Source organism: Haemaphysalis longicornis, unplaced genomic scaffold (genome assembly GCF_048455015.1).
Source record: "Haemaphysalis longicornis isolate Haplotype H1 unplaced genomic scaffold, Haemaphysalis longicornis Haplotype H1 scaffold_4, whole genome shotgun sequence".
Taxonomy (NCBI): domain Eukaryota; kingdom Metazoa; phylum Arthropoda; class Arachnida; order Ixodida; family Ixodidae; genus Haemaphysalis; species Haemaphysalis longicornis.
This window is the reverse complement of record NW_027526361.1, coordinates 134787157-134804928: the sequence shown is the minus strand read 5'-3', so window position 1 is coordinate 134804928 and position 17772 is coordinate 134787157. Positions and strand designations below refer to the sequence as shown.

Here is a 17772-nt window from a genome sequence, read left to right as displayed (position 1 = left end):
TGTTGACGTGCTCTTGAACTCAGCCAAATTTTGTGCCTGAACCCCTCGCCACTTGACGATCCCCCTTCAATGCAACACCCAATTAGGGGCATATTCCGCCCTCGCTCGCCATCTCCAGGTTCCTCCTGTTAGCACACGTCGGTATCTTCAACTCTAGAGGCTTCTCGAAATGCACGTGCGGCAGCGGATTACACCCCCTCCCAGGCTGCCGTTTTCTTTTGCCAGTGCACGCTGCATGGCCCTTGCTGAGGGCCCGCCCTTCTGCAGCACTGCTACTTCCCTTTGCCGGTGGGAGGCCCCGACTCGTGCGCCTCGAGCATTGAATTTTTGTTCTGTGTACCTCATAACTATTTTGTGTATCTGAAGAGTTCCATGAAACAGAGGGACCATGAGCTTTCGCCTTAAGAGACCCTTTCTCTATAGCAATTGCGTTGGACTCGTTTAAACGGCCCGCCTTGAGAACACGTCGCCCTGTCGCCTAAAAGGAACGCGCAACGGGGCGATCCGATTGCGATTTTTACGCACTATCACACAATTCGTCAAAGAGAAATTCGAGCCAAAATGTTTACTGGAAGTATCGGCATTCTCCAAATTGGCAGGGAACGTAGTTCGATCATTGAGGGCCTTGTGCTTTCACTTCTACCATCTCCATCTTAATAACTTTATTACCATAAACTACCATTATGCGTATGACCCAACGCTGTACGAGTTCTCAGCTTTACTGGCTGCTTGCTACTACCGCCGTCGCATATGTATTCTTGTTGTGCATTGCCCGTTAAATGCTAGCGTCGATGAAGATTACACGGTGGCGTCCACGAAATTCTCAACAGCAAACAATCAACGGTAACAGCACAGGGAAATTCTCAGTTGGAAATTGTGCTCACTGAACTGACTAGACTCACTAGACGCTCAAAATTTCGAGGTCCTTTAAGACATTTCTTTATAGTTGCGTAGGTGCAGAAATATTTTGCCTTTGCGTGGTGCTGTATTCAGGTCAAATAAACAACAGTTGTAAAAACTCGGGTACTCACAAAAAGGTGGCTGGGCAGCAAGGCTGCACCGAAGTGGGGCTTATAAAGAGCGGGGCAGTGTTACCTGTAGCAACGAATGCGCATGGCGTATCTTGAAAAGCTATATATACATATACATATACTGAGTTTTATGTGTTGGAACATTCCCTGAGCCTTTAAGGATATCTGCCGGCCGATAGTAAGCACGCTGCACTACTCTGAAGCTCTTATCACACAATCTTTCTTTCGTGTGAGATAATATGCCCTCTGGCATCGAATAATGTAACTGGGGCCCTTTATGGCGTCACCCGATTATTACGAACAATAAAAACCATTCGATAGGAAAGGAAGTTCCCGCCATAAAATTCGGAAAGTAGTAAGGGCCGCTGACACAATGGTTTCTTTGTGTGGATGGGGGCGGCTCAGGACACGGCTGCTTATCTGAAAAGCGTTCGCATGGCCAGAACCGTTGAAAGGTTCAAGTACCGCCCGCAGCACATGTGAAACGTTCCTATAATATTGACCGGTCGCCAGAAACTCTCGATTTTATTTGGCACTCGTTTGATAAAAACGTAAAATTCGGAGAAAAAGATGGACCAATTCCCTTTTTGGCTTACTCAGTTCTTTTCTCTCGTCTCATTTACTAAGACGCCCGGTTGTAACAAATTCAAAATTATTAGTGCAGGCACAACAATAAAAGCAGCCATAATTATTTTCCGATGATTGTATATAAAGCGGAGCACTATTCGGGTTGCAAAAATGTAGCGTGAGTAGCGCGGTAGGGGGTGTGAATACGTGTTCTGCTCTTCTCACACCAACGGCAGCGTGGTATGGTTAGTCGTTGTAACAGTGACCGTTTTGAAAACGTCGGTTTTGCGTCCATTTTATCTTGACGTACTTCCGTTTAAGCAGTGGGCCTTTTATAATACCATAAACATGCTTTCAAACGCATTTTAAAGAACTGAAACTATGTCAGACTATATTTTATGTTTTTGTTTGAACTTATTTTCAGATCGAAGGCCGATGAGAATTTTTGTGACGGCATTGAAAGTTTTCACCGCAAGGGGACGAACCTCCAATGATGGCAGCTGCAGCCAGCTGCCTCCTCTGAGAGTGCAGCGTTAACAGGGCTACGGCTACACAGATTTTTTTGCGATTGCACCACGTGTTAAGGTCCGTGCCAATGACCGTGCATCAAGATAACTCTCCCGTTACGTATTTCCGCATGGACGCACTTTCCGCATGATGACGCGAGCTTTTCCAAGAACGTCGAATGTTGCGTTACGCCGTTGACATTTTGGTGGGGCTCAACGAGCGCAAAAATGTGCAAGTGGTGGGGATTTCCGTTTCATAACTACGTGTCTGCTTCGCTTAAAGTCCACAAATGTCAACTGGTGTGTGTATCTGTCAAGTGCCAATAGAAGTTAATAAATTTCATACTGGGTGCTTGTGCAATTACGGTCGTCTGCTCTATCAAGCTCGCAAACGATCGTTTATTTCACTGATGGCGACGGCGTGGATACGCCGGCTCACGGAGCGAGATGCGACAGCGATATCCTTTCTTCGCTACGGACTGCTGACAAAAAGCCAACTGTAGCGAAGAAAGAAAAGGCGCATATAACTTGGTCCTCAACACTGAGCCCGCGCTGCCGCCGCCCCAGTTCGTCCCGGAGCTCGTCCTACAGACGCCGCACAGCCCTCTTCGAGAGGGTCAAATGCTTCTGTAGGCATTTCGAACGCGTCTACATTACTTCTCGACCGCCCGTTCCGCCGGTGAGCCAACAATAAAAATATCACCAGAACATTCATGACTGAACTCCGTCGGTTTCAAATTCAAATCGCCTGCTCCAGGAAGCCTCGGACTAGCTCCGCGCGCTTACGTGACGTTACATCCGGTTGTTCGCTTTTAGCCAATCAGGACTTGGTCAAAAGTGACATTTTTGTAATGGCAAAACTCGAGAATACCGCCCCAGAAGTGACTTTACTCATTATGCTTTCAGCTTTGCGGTTGAATGAATGTCGACAATGTAGTATTTCGTTCTGTCCACGAATCGCGTCCCTTGTTCAGGTTCCAGAGGATTGCACCGTGTGCAACGTTGTTGAAAGCCCCTTCAGGTGAAGTGTGAGGGTAACCCTCGGGCAGTGTCGTGTCACAGGGACGAGGGTCCTCTCTTTGATCTGGATGAGCACACCCTGAGTACGGACGTCTTGTCTGAAGCTTAACATGGTGCGCGTCCTACGACGTTCAACCTCCACGCACTTTGACTGATTCACGACACCCGTGCAGCAGAGGGCGAATGTCGCGCGGTGGACTACCACGACGTCGACACCACAGATGACGTTTTTGGTACGTGGTTTCGTCGTTTTTGCAGCCAAATGGAATGGGCTTCACGAAATGGTCAGAATGCACGCTGGCAATAACAGCCCGAAGGTGCGGGCGTTCGTAGGCGTTGTAGACCGTGGTTGTCGATGCGAAAGCAGCGAACACAAGGTCTACGTTAGGTCTTGCAGTTGAAGAGGAATAGTGGTCGGCATCACCAGAGGCACGCGACAGGGCATCCGGAGAGGAAATTAGAGCTAATCAGTGCTACTTTGTTGTCTCTTTTTGCGGGTCGAGGTTACCGGGCACTGTAGTAGACACTGTGGAGCACACATCAGTGTGGGCAGCGGCTGTACAGGTGCAGGGGCAGATATGCACTGCTGAAGATCGGTGAGCGTGCCATCGCTGATGCAGGGTGGTGCAAAAGAGGCGCTAAGCGTTATTTCAGTCCGGGGCGCCGTTTTGAGTGTCTCCAGTTTAGTATGAATCGAAGAGATGTCGACGTCCATGCGACTCATGCTGATTGGCAGTGACACGGAGGACGAAGGTACACGCAAGGATATCTCCTTGGGGGTGCCGGTATTAATGAGGTAGGGGATATCGGTTAATGCTTTAAGTTTCGGCAAGAGTTATTGCTCTTGTGTCCTCAGAATGGCTGCAGGCAAGGGGATCGTCAGCTGCGGAAGGCGAACCACGGGTATGCCATAACCGTGAACAATGCAGCCCCGCCTCCTTGAGGTCGCTGTAGAGCTGTAGGCGCAATGGGACCGTAGGTAGGTGGGCAAATACATTACTCGGGATAGCCTGACACGTGATGTTGTACGTTGTGGCTTGTATGAAGAAGCCATGAACGTTAACGTGGCTCTCCATCAGACCGGACCACGCATTTGTGTTCTCAAGGTTGAATGCGGGCATGAGAGGAAAGGACGAAGATTGCGCGTTTGCAGCATTTGCCTGGCTGATACCCTAGCAGTAGATTCATGTTTTCGTTGAGTTCGGTTTTCCCTAGTCTCTAGTTATATAAGCAGCGCCGGCCGTCGCGTAGCGAGATCAACCACCCACGTCTACGAAGTTGCACGGCGCCTGAGGTAGACAGGCCAGTGCCGTGGAGAAGAGACGCAGAGGATGAGGAGCAGGGAAAAACTTATAATCCAGAGCATGTCAGCGCGAAACACGCTCGATGAGAGTGGCTCCCTCTTCCCGGGATTCTATATGCGGCCTTCGTTACCTAGTCCCTGGTAAACCGCCGTAGCTGATCCTCCAAGGCGGGGTTGGACAGCAAGGTCTCCCGTCGCTCGCTAGTGCTAAGGGTTGGGTTCTTAGTGGAGGAAATTCGAATGGGGAGGGGTGGGTGTTTTGGGCTTAAGTCGCAGTCTCATGTCATGTGAGGAAGAGTACCGAGCTGCTTACAAATTGGGCAGGTCTTGCCGTACTGACTGGGGAACATGCCATTCAATAAGCGAGTGTAAGGGAACGATCCTGATTGTATACGCCGATGCAGTACTTGCTGCTCCCGCGTGAGTTCAGGGCGCAGGGTACGATGTTTGTGCCTACCCTCTCCACACTACCACACTATCTCCCTGTAGGTGACCATAGGTTGAGTAATGGACTCCTCCTCAGCCGTTGCGCGGTATGTTAACACGTGGGCCTGTCGGTGGCGAAACTCTGCCCTCCACCGGGGAGTGGGCTGGAACCCATACTAATTCAACTTGGATCTCCGGAGGCGTTTTGTCTTTCGGTGCGCGAAGCACCCGACGGGACACCCAGCCTGACTAGAAGTTTCTGTAGGCCTGCTGTGAGTCAGTGTCAGCCTTGGAAATTCCCGAAGAGTGAGGGCTAGCATAATTTCTAACTCTTGCGCTTCTTCCACGTCTCTGACTTGAAACGATATGCTTGTAAGCATCTCCCTCCTGGTTGTCACCACCGCCACTGCCCTGGTCGTCCCCTTGGTAAGAGACGCTGGCACGGTGAGGTTTGCGCCATACCCTAAAGAACAAACACAATAACAATTGCAACGGTGCCGTTTGAGCCGAAGTCCCAACCTCCTCTTCATATCTTATGATACAGCCCAGTAGCCCACCGAAGACGATGGTGTTGCTTCGGGCGCTACCGCACAGAGAATGCCATCTGTATCGCTTTGACAGCTACGCTCTGCAAGCTGTTAGAGCGGATGCTTGCCACACGTCTTCAGTGGTGCCTTGATACTTTTAAATGGTATCATCCTGCACAAATCGGATTCAGGCCTCATCTTGGTAAGGAAGATGGCTTGGAATACCTGTCATCTATGATTTTGGTGGGAGGCCGTTCTTGCCATGTGAGGACTGTACTAGCTATGGACATATGCAAGGCTTATGACAACGTTAGTCACGCTGCAATATTACAAATCCTAAGTTGTCTTCGCCTCCCAGACAAATTCTGTGACTTTATCCGACACTTTCTTCAATATCGGTCTTTTTCTACATGCATCAATGGTGGAAGCTTCGCCTCGTTTACACCAGTACGCGGCGTACCACAAGGCTCTGTTCTGTCCCCGCTACCTTTTTAACATTGTCTTGTTCCCGCTATCTTGGCACCTTTCCACTATACAAGACTTGTATTTCCTCATGTACGCGGATGACATTACTGTATGGTCAGTTCATACAGACCTGTCCCCACAAGCAGAGTGCCTCCAGCAAGGCTTAACAGAATGCGAGAAATGGTGCGAGTATGCGGACCTTACCCTCAATCAAGAGAAGATTGCTGCGCTTCCCGTCGCGAACGCTTGGGGCCGTCGCTCCCTTAAGTTATCTCCGTTCGCACTGTAGCTTAATGGGTCCGCCATTCCCATTGTTGGACAACTTCGGGTTCTGGGATTGGAGATATCGGCTTCAGGTTCAGCGGCTCAGTGGCACCGATCTGCTCGACAGAAAGCCGGACAAGTGTTCCGCCTCATTTGCCGCATATCCCAGAAGTCTGGCGGGGCCTGCTGGACGATTGCCCGTCTTCTAGCTCGCTCCATCCTGTAGCCAAGGCTCGTGTACCAGGCGCACTTCCAGCACATGACGCGGGGGGACTGGGATCGGCTGGGGGGCTATTGACCGGGCTGCCATGCGCACTATTACTACACTCCCTGCCTAACACCAATTCCACAGCTCCAAGCAGAAGCCCAGCCAAACACGCTTGATGAACTCATTCATTAGCGTCGTTCTGCACGCCTGCTGAAACGTGGACTGCTTCAAGAGGCAGCAGCTCTCACCGGGTACATGGGCCGGCCGCCGAATGCGATGCTAGCCTTTTCCGCCGCAAGCCCGCCCTGGCTGTTCCATCAGATGACGGAGAACAAGCCTGACAAGCCTCTGACAAGGCTACACGTCTGTACCTCGGCCTTATCCAGCCTCCAGGTGCCGTCCTTCATGTCCCTCACTGGGCGCCTGAGACGCAAGCGTTGGTTGTCCAGGCTTTTTTGGACGCCGTGGCACACGACTGCGTCGTCACCACGGCCTTGACGTGGCCCTCCTAGCCTGCCCTAAATCTAAGCTGCGCGTACGAGTCACTCCGTGCACTCCCAAGCCTGCTAGCAGAACTTGCTGCCATTAGGGATGGCCTGCAGGCGCTTGCATCGACTTTCAATACTCGGGACAAGCTGGAACTTTACACGGACTCAACGGCAGCGATTCGGGATTTGTGTCGCGTTGCGCGTTGTACAAGCCTGGCCGCACGCATTCACGAGATTATGGACACTTATCCATGCCCTGTCCGCGTTTCATGGATTCGCCGGGAAATGCATGCTCCCTGCCCACACAGCGGCGGATCGCGCCTGTCACAGGGACCTCTTCCTTTACATACGATAGAAGAACTGCCGGTGGAAAAGAAAACCCTCCATCGCGTAACGCGTGCTTTACTTCCACCGCGTGAACTGACCTCCCCAGTGGGCTGGCTCGTTGGGAGGAGGTCGTGCTGCGGAGGCTTCTGGATGGGGTGGCGTTATCCCCAGCAGTTGCACACGCTTGGCCTGCCCGCTATCACGCGCTCTTTGCGGACACTTGCCCTTACTGTGTGCTTCCTGCGTCAGAATCTGACGTTGAACATTTGCTCTGGACTTGCCCCGGCCTTAGAGACGCCCGAACGCAACACCTCCGAGGCACAGGGCTCCATCCTAACCCGCAGATCTAAAGCGCAGGATATGGCGGCCCCAGCACTGGTCTCTTCTTGAATTTTTGAGCGCTACGGGTGCAGTGTTGTATATATGAGAATATTTTCTTATGCCGTAGGGCAATTTTTCGCACAAAAAAAATCTGGATAGGTTGGCTCTGTTATGTTTTGTTTGAAGGTGGGGCATAATGCGGTTGACGGCCATACGCTACCGGGATAAGGCTTTCTGCTTGAGCGGTTGGTTTTCCCTTTTCGGGAGTTGGTTGGATAACTGAAGGTCTAAGGGGGGCAGGCAAGAACCCTGCAGTCCACACATCGTTAAAGGGTTACAGTAGGAGTCCGTTATTTTTAACGTAATGTTTTTTAACGTGGCCCAGATGCCGCCTTTGGCCCGGTTGCTGCGCGTGTTAACATGCTGCAGGAGTGATTCTAGTTCTCGCATGTATATGAGGATTCCAAGTGACTGGCTTAGGTCACGGCAATGTGCCGTAGGCCTAATTAGTATAGCGTTCCAGTTAGGGAGGGACATGTCAGTAGATATGTTTGCGATATCGTCCTTTGACCATCTGGTACCGATGACGATTCCGGCCAAACAGTTCTCGGTTTTATTCTTACCCTAAATCTGGGGATAGAGGGTGTTTCATAGAGTGGCGGTTAATGTGCTTTTGTAGAAAAGGTCGCCGTATTCTGTTTATGAGCCAGGGTAACGATTTCCCTTATTGTTTGTATTTCTCTTCTATTGGAGCTGGGCTTGCTTGAGATCGGGGAAGCGTTTCCGTGTTTTTCATATGGGTTCACTAAGGTGGGAAGGTGCCCCATAGATTAATTAGATGACGGTCGGTGGAGTGTTGGTGCCGGTCAACGTGGTCGCTTGCAATAGGTCTGGTGCGCTGAGCTGACCAATTGGCTGAAACTCTGGGTGTTGGTAATGCGAAAGTAAAATTGTGCGGTGTTCTTGCCGATCTGCCGTGTTTGAGAAACAGACTTGGAACGGAGAAACTCGAAGTGTTAGCAGACTGGTAATGACCACTTGTTTACGGGTCAGACTTGACGTGCCAATCGCGCATAATTCGGTCATGTGTTCACATGGGGTTACCTTAGGTGTCCGTTTGTGTGGCATAGAGGCCCAGCCAAGTCGGGGGTGCCTAATCGCCTTACACATAAATGGCGTAGGCTTCCAATGCGTTCTGCAGAGATTCCCTGCGCACAGAAGCAAATGGGTGGCTTTACTTGGTGTGTTTGTCAATGTAATCGCCGGTCGATGGTAACGTGATCGGCTCGGTGTTGAATATGGAGGTCACCTATCCAGTTAAAGTTGTCCTGGGCCTGATAGCTGATTTCGAGGCGATAGTAGGCTGCCACTAAGAACAAGGCCCATTGTTGTTGGTGGGTGATTTAATTGGCGCCACGTGCACCTATTGGTAGGGGTTGCAGTGACGCACGCGCATTTGCGTTCTATGGGGTGAGGTTAATTGAAATGAAAGCTTCTGTACCACCGAAAGAAGCAGAGGAGGTGCCATGGGGGAGGACTGCGAAACAATTGGCGGCGTATCTAGGCAGGGTGTTGTGACTTGTGCGGATCTTGAAATGGGATGGCTATGGGTCCCGCACGGAAGGAAATGTTGCAATAGTTTTGCATATGGTGTTTCGAATAAAACGTAAGGTCTACAAATGCTCTCAGTGAAATAACATAAGATAAATCATGCATGATTCGGAGGTGAAAACTATATACGACCGGTTCTGCGAGCTGCGGGTGGTGGTGCGCCAACGTTTGAGCAAATTGCAACAAAGTCATAGCTTTTTATATCGGAAGAATTACGAACGTATTCGCGCCGGCTGTTTTCTGTATTTGCATTGATGGTTCAGGTGAGCTCCGGTCGTCGCGTTTTGGCCCTTGGTTATGCCACTACGTTGCATGCTGATGTGACATGCTTGAGCGCCCAACTGGGTGTAACCAAACATTCCAAATGTGCGGTTTTTTCACGATCGCGCCAGGTTAGTGTACTCATTACCTGTTGGCTGATACACCAACATACGCCGTAGCGAGGGCCGCGCCGTACAATGATGTATTAATTGCGTAATTTAAAATACATCTCTTTAACGATAATTTCCGAGTGACGCCAGCAACACCTTTCATCAAAGAAAACTGTAGACAGGTACAAGCTGCTCAATCTTGCGAATAAGGCATATTTGCGTATTGTTATCACGGCTCTTTTATCCCGGATTTTGCGATTTTATGGTGTTAGAAGCTATTTCGCAGTGCGCGCGAGGAAGAGGCGCGAAGACCGAAAATTTGTCCTCGAAACGTAAAAAGGCGATACGTGTGAGAAAGATGACGGAAGGGGGAGGGCGAATTTTACTTTCAAGCTGAGGAGGGTGAAGGAGTGATGGATGCACTGAAGTTTTCAGCGTATAATGGGGAAACGAAGAGGGAGACCTTGGGAAAAGTAAAACAAGTGAAGAACACAAATCTTACGCACGTCTCTGATAAGCTCAATTCTCGCCAAAATTCCCAGCTGAAAAAAGCTTCTCACCCAGGCTGAGGTCGAGGCACGTAAGAGCGTTGGGCTGGCCCTTAACGCGAGTCTCACACTGACATGTAGAAACGAAGGCGCGGGTTCACCCACTGACGAAGAGCCACGTAAACGCCGCAATAACGAGACCGACCGTCGCGACGTTGGCGAGCAACTTCGCTCGGGAGTTAACCCTTACGCTTTCGGCGGACCTCCACTTCGGTAAACGCGTGACACGCTCTTCGCGTTCAGGCCCTCGGAGTTAAATTTCGCCTCTCCATCTTCTTGGCGAACTGATGGAGACGAAATAATGATGTTCTTTTGATGCGCGAGCCGAGAGGACGATCTCGACTCGCTCCGATGACCAACGACCAATGCTTGGAGCGGGTGAGGGATGAGGACTGCCTTCCTTACTGGATATTAGGTTTATTTACAATATTTACATTACTCCAAGTTTACATCAGGTCACAGTGACGGTTACATTGTCACTCTGACAGCAGCAGCCTGTTCGGCCGAGATCTATACTGAACTAGATCCCCTCTCGACCGACCCTCGACAAAATTCAACACTCCGGTTTTGATACCAAAAACCCCGCTTCCAAAAAGTGGGCGTTCAAGAAAGAGGGAAAAACGTTTCAAAACAATTAATACAAATCATTGATTGGCTAAAGGAACCAGCCAATTACACACATGTCTCCACCTGCGGTCACGTGACCCAACACTCTCTCTTATACACTCATAGTGCGTTTCCCACGCACGCTATTACACCTCACGAGCAAATGCAGGACGTCTTCGTCCTAAAGTGGACGCACCATTACGTTCAGCGGGCGGCATCTGCACAAAAACCAAGCCGAGGGCTTGCAGCGCTCTTCGCGAGGCTACCATCCCCCCGCGTCTGTCTTGGCCCCTCGGCTGCGCGCGCGTCGGGACAATGCGGGAGTCGCCGCTAATCCCCTCCCAGACTAAGTACGCCGCCGCCTGCCGGCTGTCGCCAGGGAAGAGGCGCTTCAGGCCCAAGCAAAATCTTCGAGGCGAACGACCCGTCAACGACCAGCGCCTCCGCCGACGTCGCAGATTCTCCAAACTTACAGCGCGCGCCCTTTCGACACTATGAGACACACCGTCATTCAGCTTCCCGTCAGCTTGTCATGCCGAATTACCCAGCCACCTCCGACGCGACAGAGGTACTCAGGCTAAGCACCCCGTCCTTTGACACACAAAACGACGGGCACAACACACGCTCTCCGCGGCTCCGAACTTGGCGTCCGTGCCGCTACATGAAAGGGACACAGGATCGTAGCAACCAGCGGAGGCGACGCCTACATGAGCCACCGGCGGCCTTCATTAATTACATGCGGAGCCCGAACTTAACACTCGGGTAGCGTTTGAGATTCTTTATTCACACAGCCATTCTAGCACTACGTCAAGAATGCGTCGAAGCACGTTGCTGGGACACATCGGCGGAATATCGGGGTTGTTGATGGTGAAATGACCTACTCCACAGCCGCAGTATTATAAGACTGAAGACTTCAACAGAAGGAGTGACACACTCTGTTTTACGTGAACGTGAGTCGGAGCAAATCGAACGGGCTATCTGGTTTCAAGATCCACGCCTTACCAGCCGCCGGTTGGAGGCATTGATCCAGAGATAAGATTTCTATAAAACAATGAACTGCGCTTCATCGAGGCAACACACGGGAGAGCGGTATCCAGTATAAATTCGGCGCACAAAGCAACGAAGCGCAAAACTCGAGCGCGCAAAAGACTAGAAAAGTTCTCCATCATTAAAGAACCCAATGGAACTGATGATATTAAAATGATACCAACCATCAACTCAATATCAAGGGCGAAAAACCAAAAACGGCAGTGAAAAAATCGGTCACTTTTAGGCGTACCCCTGCGGCCTAATTTTCTTTGTTTTAGTACTTAGGCACGCGTATAGAGTTCAGGTGCAGCGGTTACCCGATATTTAGTGATTACAGGAAAGCTGTAATAGTTCGCTTTCAGTTCCGCGTTTAAAACAAGGTTTTTTTTCAAGCTTGTAAACGTTTTTTATGGTTGTTTTTCTCGTTTGTCGCCTACTAGATGGCAGTAGTAGATACACGTTTGAATGCGCTATACTGCAATAAGGTTGCTGTTTTTACAAAGCAGGTAGGTTGCTTTTCCTGTTCGTCCTCATACTAGAAGGCAGTAGTTGAGGGGGGAATTGACTAAACTGTAATCACTTGCACTTTTAACAGAAGACGCAGTTAACATTTCATCTCACAAATAATATACCGCTGAATTGGGACACATCTGCTCGTAGTTTATCAATAAGAGGAGACCAACGTAAATTTTCAATGGGGCACAATACGAAGAAATTTGTGTGAAGTACCTTCTTCTATAAGTTCCCCTCGGGAATTGACAAAAATTTGTTGCTTCGTAGGATTGTCCTGAGCACCCGAAATAATGCATTTGGACTTTCTCGTGTTCAAATAGTTTCTCTGTACGGAGGAGGATCATCTTCATATAATAATAACTTCAAGGTTACGGGCAAGCTTGCGATATCTTTTATGTACGACGAAAATAATAGTGGGATAAACGTTTGCAGAGCTTTATATCTAATACTGGACCTGGTGCTACTAATTTCTGCGCATTCAAACTGATTATGTAAGAAACGCTTTGTAGTAACGTTTTCAAAGAAGCTGTTAAGGCTTATTCAGGTAGTCCTAATTCTGCATCAATGAAGGATCTGAAACAAAATAATTTGCTTTGTAAGCACGGGAGCCTTTTTTTTAACTTAAGAAACGTGGTAATTGTGAACAGTTTTTATTGGCAATCATCAACCATCTCATCTTTTCAGTTTAGCACTGCCAATTCAGCTGAACTTTGGTTATGGAAGCCGCTATGTTGCTTGACTGTGATGTACAAGCTAATTTTTACAAGAACTTTGGAATCTTAAATTGGTTCTGTTCTATCTTTTCTATTACTTTTGGATACATGGAAAAGACTGAAAGTGAATGATAATTACCCACGTTTTTCGAATCCTCAAATTTTAATACTTACAGAACCTTTTAAATGTTTTAGTTGATCAGTCAAATTGCCTCTTTGTAGTATCAGGTGGCACTTATGCATTGGGAAACGGTTTTTAATTGATTGTACGTTAAGTAAACATAACGTTGTAGCTGTTTCGAGGGACTCGGATGCATAAAAGCGCGCGTTCATAAATATGAGCAACGGCCCGCTGAAACGCATGCGGAATGTACTCTTTGCAGGGGGTTGCAATTATGAAACTGGATTATAGCGGGTACGCTCGACTTCCACAAACGTGCGCTAGCGTTCTCTGCTAGCTACGACCCAGAGGGTTGCTAGTTGGTAGTCAGTAGTTGGTGGGTAGTTGGTAGTTTGAGATTCTTCATGCGCAGCACGCACAAACAGGACAGAACAGAAAGTACACAACGGACGCGCTGTGTACGTGTCCGTCCATTTGTGTCCTGTTCTTGTGCGCTGTGCATGAACAAGGCTTTCTCGTACTGCCCCGTTGACGTGCGGCGAAACGATCAGAGAATCGTTCTGGTGGGGAGAGCATTTGATCTCCCTGGCAATGGGCCAGCTCGGTCCTCGTGCGTCTCTTTTCGCGTCCTGATAACGTAATCGCGCTCAAGCTCTCGCGGTCAAATATCTAGATAAAAAACCTCAGTTACCTCCAGGCATAGTCCCAGAGTTAGCGGAGCTGTTTTCTGAGCATGACCTTGTACTTCTATTCTAGACACGGGAAAAGCGATGATTGTGAAACGTTGCGCTACACGACAAAGATTTTTCTAGAAGAAGGCGCTGATACTGCGTTGCACGCGAAACTGGTTTGCGCAAGGCGCACGTTTATCATCACGCACTTGCGCCAATTTTGGCTTCAACTCTTTCTTTACGGCTTATGCAATGCTCTTCCCGGAACCCATAGAGTGTCTTAGTACGTATACTAGAGAGGAAACTACGCCTGGGAATCCATGTCGGCGTGAGTGGGGAGGGAGAATTATGGCCCTATGCGAACACCGCAGCTGATGGCTTGGTATGTCGGATTCGTCTATCGGATTTGTGAGCGTCTTCTTGGGCTTGCGTTCTTCATTATACAATGCTATGTCTACGTGGTAGCCCCTCAGGCCGAAATGGCTGAAACTCGCTTCGCTTCTCGCGCTTCCCTTGCACACTAAGAAGTCGAAAAGTGCTGGCCACTGTCTAGGAGTAAACACTTTTGTCCCATATTTCCCTCCCTTTTGAAGCATTGGGCTGCTCTTCCCAGGAGTGGCGCGCGGCCTTCAAAACGAAAGACAAAATACTACTCGTGGGATTTACTCGCTGCTTTCGAGGTGGAGTACTCGAACGCTGTATGGGAATCGCAATGCCATCTCCAAGGCAGCGTTCCGTCACTCTCTTTAGGCTTGAACAAGCTCTATTGGCTGCGGCGTTGCCGGATATGCAGAAGGGTACTACTACTCTCTCTTGGAGAGCATCCCATTACGCCCCAAGAGCGTTCTGCTATTCCCCGCGAGGCAGCGTGTTTTCGCTCCGTCTGCTACTACCCCCACCACACCACTATGGTACAGTATACAGAATTATTAACAAGCAAACAAAAAAGGACAAGCTATTTTGAAACATGCAAAAGAAGGAAAAACGACACCCGATTTTATTTTCAAGAAAATATCGTGACAATCGGTTAATTCTGCAATTTCATACAAGAACAATTTATTTGGAATCAAATTATCACAGCATAAAAAACGGTTCCTACTCCACATCCACACAGGAGACGCAGCTCCTATTTAGAACACATTGAAGAAAAATTCACAAATAAAAAGGCAGCAAGCAACTGAAAACACTGAAATACAAACATTAAATTAAGACAATAAATATGACATTAACACCCACAAATAAGCGGGTACTGGCATTGGCACGAAAAGCATCAGTAGAAATGCAGCAGTGGGAGAATAGTTCACACATAAAACAAAACACAGCAAAACATAATGGCATTAGTACATCACTCAGTGCTTCACACGGAATGGAAAGCAAGCTCTTATTTAGGACACAATAAAAACATTTACAAATATATTTTGCGAAACAAAATCTGGGACTAAAACAATTCAGCTGTGATTACTATTAACGCAGTACAAGATGCCATCAACACAAACATAAGAAGACACTGACACAGAAACTCCGTAATAGATATATGTTGGTGGGACAATAGGAAACAGCAGGAAACATTGCCACTGAATTTTTTAGTAGGGGCCCAGGCAGCACAGTAAGTCCGATTGTTGACCGGCCAACCTACGGCTGTTGTACGCAATGCTCGGCCATCGGCAAGAAACTAGTCAGCGTTGAACGTAACAAACGGTTTGAATACGGCCACCATCCTCTGCGCACGTTTTCGGCAGCCAATATTCTTAAGTCGGTCAGCTTTCGCTCGTTAACCGTCAACACGGTTTCCCCTCAGCGAAAGTTACTCAGAAGTTATCTGGCGGATCAACCACCGTCGATGAACGGCACTTGCTCCAGCAACGTTCAATAAAAAGACAGGCGGCAGGTTTCCCGCCACCGAGTACTCGCTTGTTGCTTGAAAGCGGCTTTAGAAAAGATGATCAGCTTGTGCACGGCCACCAGGCGACCGCTTTGTTTCCGCTTGCAGGGGAACACATGATGAATTGCTGTTGTCCAGTTCTAGAGTACTCGTGTTTCGTAGGCAGCCGTTGTTCAAAAGTTGTTTTGGAAACGTACGTTATCCGGTCCGCGCGAGGGTGGTTTGGAGAATAAACCACCCCAGAGGATTACCGCCCGTTGTCCTTGCCTGTTGCCTGCCTCCCCACGCCGGCGCTGTTCACACGGCAGCCGCGTCGCTCCTGCTTTTCGAAAGGTGAACGGCTGACGTCTGTCATAGGTCTAGCACCGCCCGTGCCCAATCACCGCAATTCCGAACGTCATGCGTGGACACGCGCACAGCCACCGAACAGTGTGCTGTATGGACAAATGAACGAGGACACAAAATATTAACCGAATACGCTAAATCAAAGATAATAGATAGTGAAGACAAAATAATGGCTTTCTAGTGGTATATTTGGAAAGGCACATTTTCAGTCTTATGTTGCGACGTGTTCGCGCTTTGTGGATATCTTGCTTGCCTTTGCAGCAGCTGGAATGCTGCTGCAAACGATCGACGAAAGGCGGCGTTTTCCAGTGCCCGCAGAAAGAAAGTTCGGTAAGTACATTTTTGCTGGCCATTTTCTTGCGCGACTAAGGTTCGGTGCAGAAACGTGTCACGGCTCGATTTCCCGCTTCGGCTTCAGTCTCACGGTGTGGTTCGTGGAAGCTAAATTCAATTTATTTATGCTGACGACGCTCGATATATCTAGCGTTGCTGATGGACAGGTGGTAGGTGCAGCGGAGGGGACTAGGAAGTCTGAAACAATTGCCGGTACTCTTGATGACTCTGTCCATGACCACAGTAGCGGTTGTATCAAATGGAAGCAGCATCACTGCAAGAGCAGGAATTGAGAAAATAAATCTCCACCACATTTTGTGATCAACAGTCTTTGTCAGTTGCTGAATTTATTTGTTTACTTAGAAGCACGAATATCTGCTGTTACGAGGTTATAAATTCTGCACTTGGCTGTAGAAACAGCTTGACTATACTCATTCTAGGGCTGGGTGAAAGCTGCAGCACCACAATTAATATGCCTCCTGCAGTGGAACGGCCGGACGAGTATGATTCATGGCTAAAGTTCAACCATGGCTGAGCGGCTTTGGTTGAACAGCTGGCCCCCAAGCAACGATGAATAGCCGTCGTCTGTAAAAGTTCAACGGCCGTGGGTTGTTAAAGGTTGAACGGCCGCCGGCCAAAAAAAGAACGGCAAGACGACGGCAAAGTCTGGCGGCCGAAGGGCGGTTGTAGGCCCATTGGCAATGCTTTGGTCAAAGGTGAGCAGCTGTTCAGCTTACACCAAGGAACTTTCACCACACGGCCAAGGCCCACTTTTTAATACGGGCTTCACACTGTTGAAGCAACGGCCGAGCAGGAATTACCCGGCCAGAGATGGACCGCTCATGCTTAACCGTACATGCTTGTGCTGCTTGGGGGGGAGTCCGCAATGAGCTTGCGCTAGTAGGATTTAAAAAAGGCACAACTTGGTATCAAAAACAAACATGTTCGAGCTGACTGCTTCAGAATGTTGGTGGCGGCCTTCAGAACTGTACGGATCAGGGCACTGGGCTTGAGCCGAAGTAATGTCTCCAGAAGCAAGAAGGTGCGCTTCACCTTTGAAACAGCCAAAACACAGACAGCAGCAATGGGAACCCATCCACAATAGCCAAGGGTATGAGGAGAAGTGTCTCGAATGCGTCGGCCACTCCTGCTGACGCCTTGGGGCTCTCCCTCAACAAAAAAAATGTTCGGCCAAGTAGCATCTTCCCCTGGTTCCTGCATCGGCAGAAATAGGGGGACAGCAAAGATAACTGCTACAATGAAAAAAACATTGACGAGGTTGAACAACGTTAAATGAAGTTTATTGTGTGATAGCTTGGTGTTTGCACCGAGAGCACGCAGTGAACCCGTATTGGAATGCAATACTGCTTGACGCAGTCACCAGTATAGATGTGAGTGTGCGGTGACCGTGGATGCAGCCATCCTCCTTGTGCCAATGCCATGTCAGACAGCGCGCCCTACAGCTCTGTCTGCCTACGCACTGCGCGCAAACCCATTCATGCTTTAATGTTAACGCGTCCGTAGCTTCCATTGTTTACGCCGCTATCATTCCCGGTGTAAAAACATTGCACAAAAT

The 17772-nt window shown here is 49.1% G+C and overlaps 1 protein-coding gene across 2 annotated transcripts in view; it reads right to left on the bottom strand.

The window, feature by feature from the left end:
• LOC144180586 (pancreatic lipase-related protein 2-like) overlaps positions 1-1174 on the bottom strand; it is a 41086-nt gene extending 39912 nt beyond the window's left edge. For both annotated transcript variants that reach the window (XM_077708912.1, XM_077708913.1), the window contains exon 1: positions 1032-1174. The gene's annotated coding sequence lies outside the window, so the exon portion shown is untranslated. The remainder of the gene's footprint in view (positions 1-1031) is intronic.
• Between the last annotated feature and the right edge of the window lie 16598 nt (positions 1175-17772).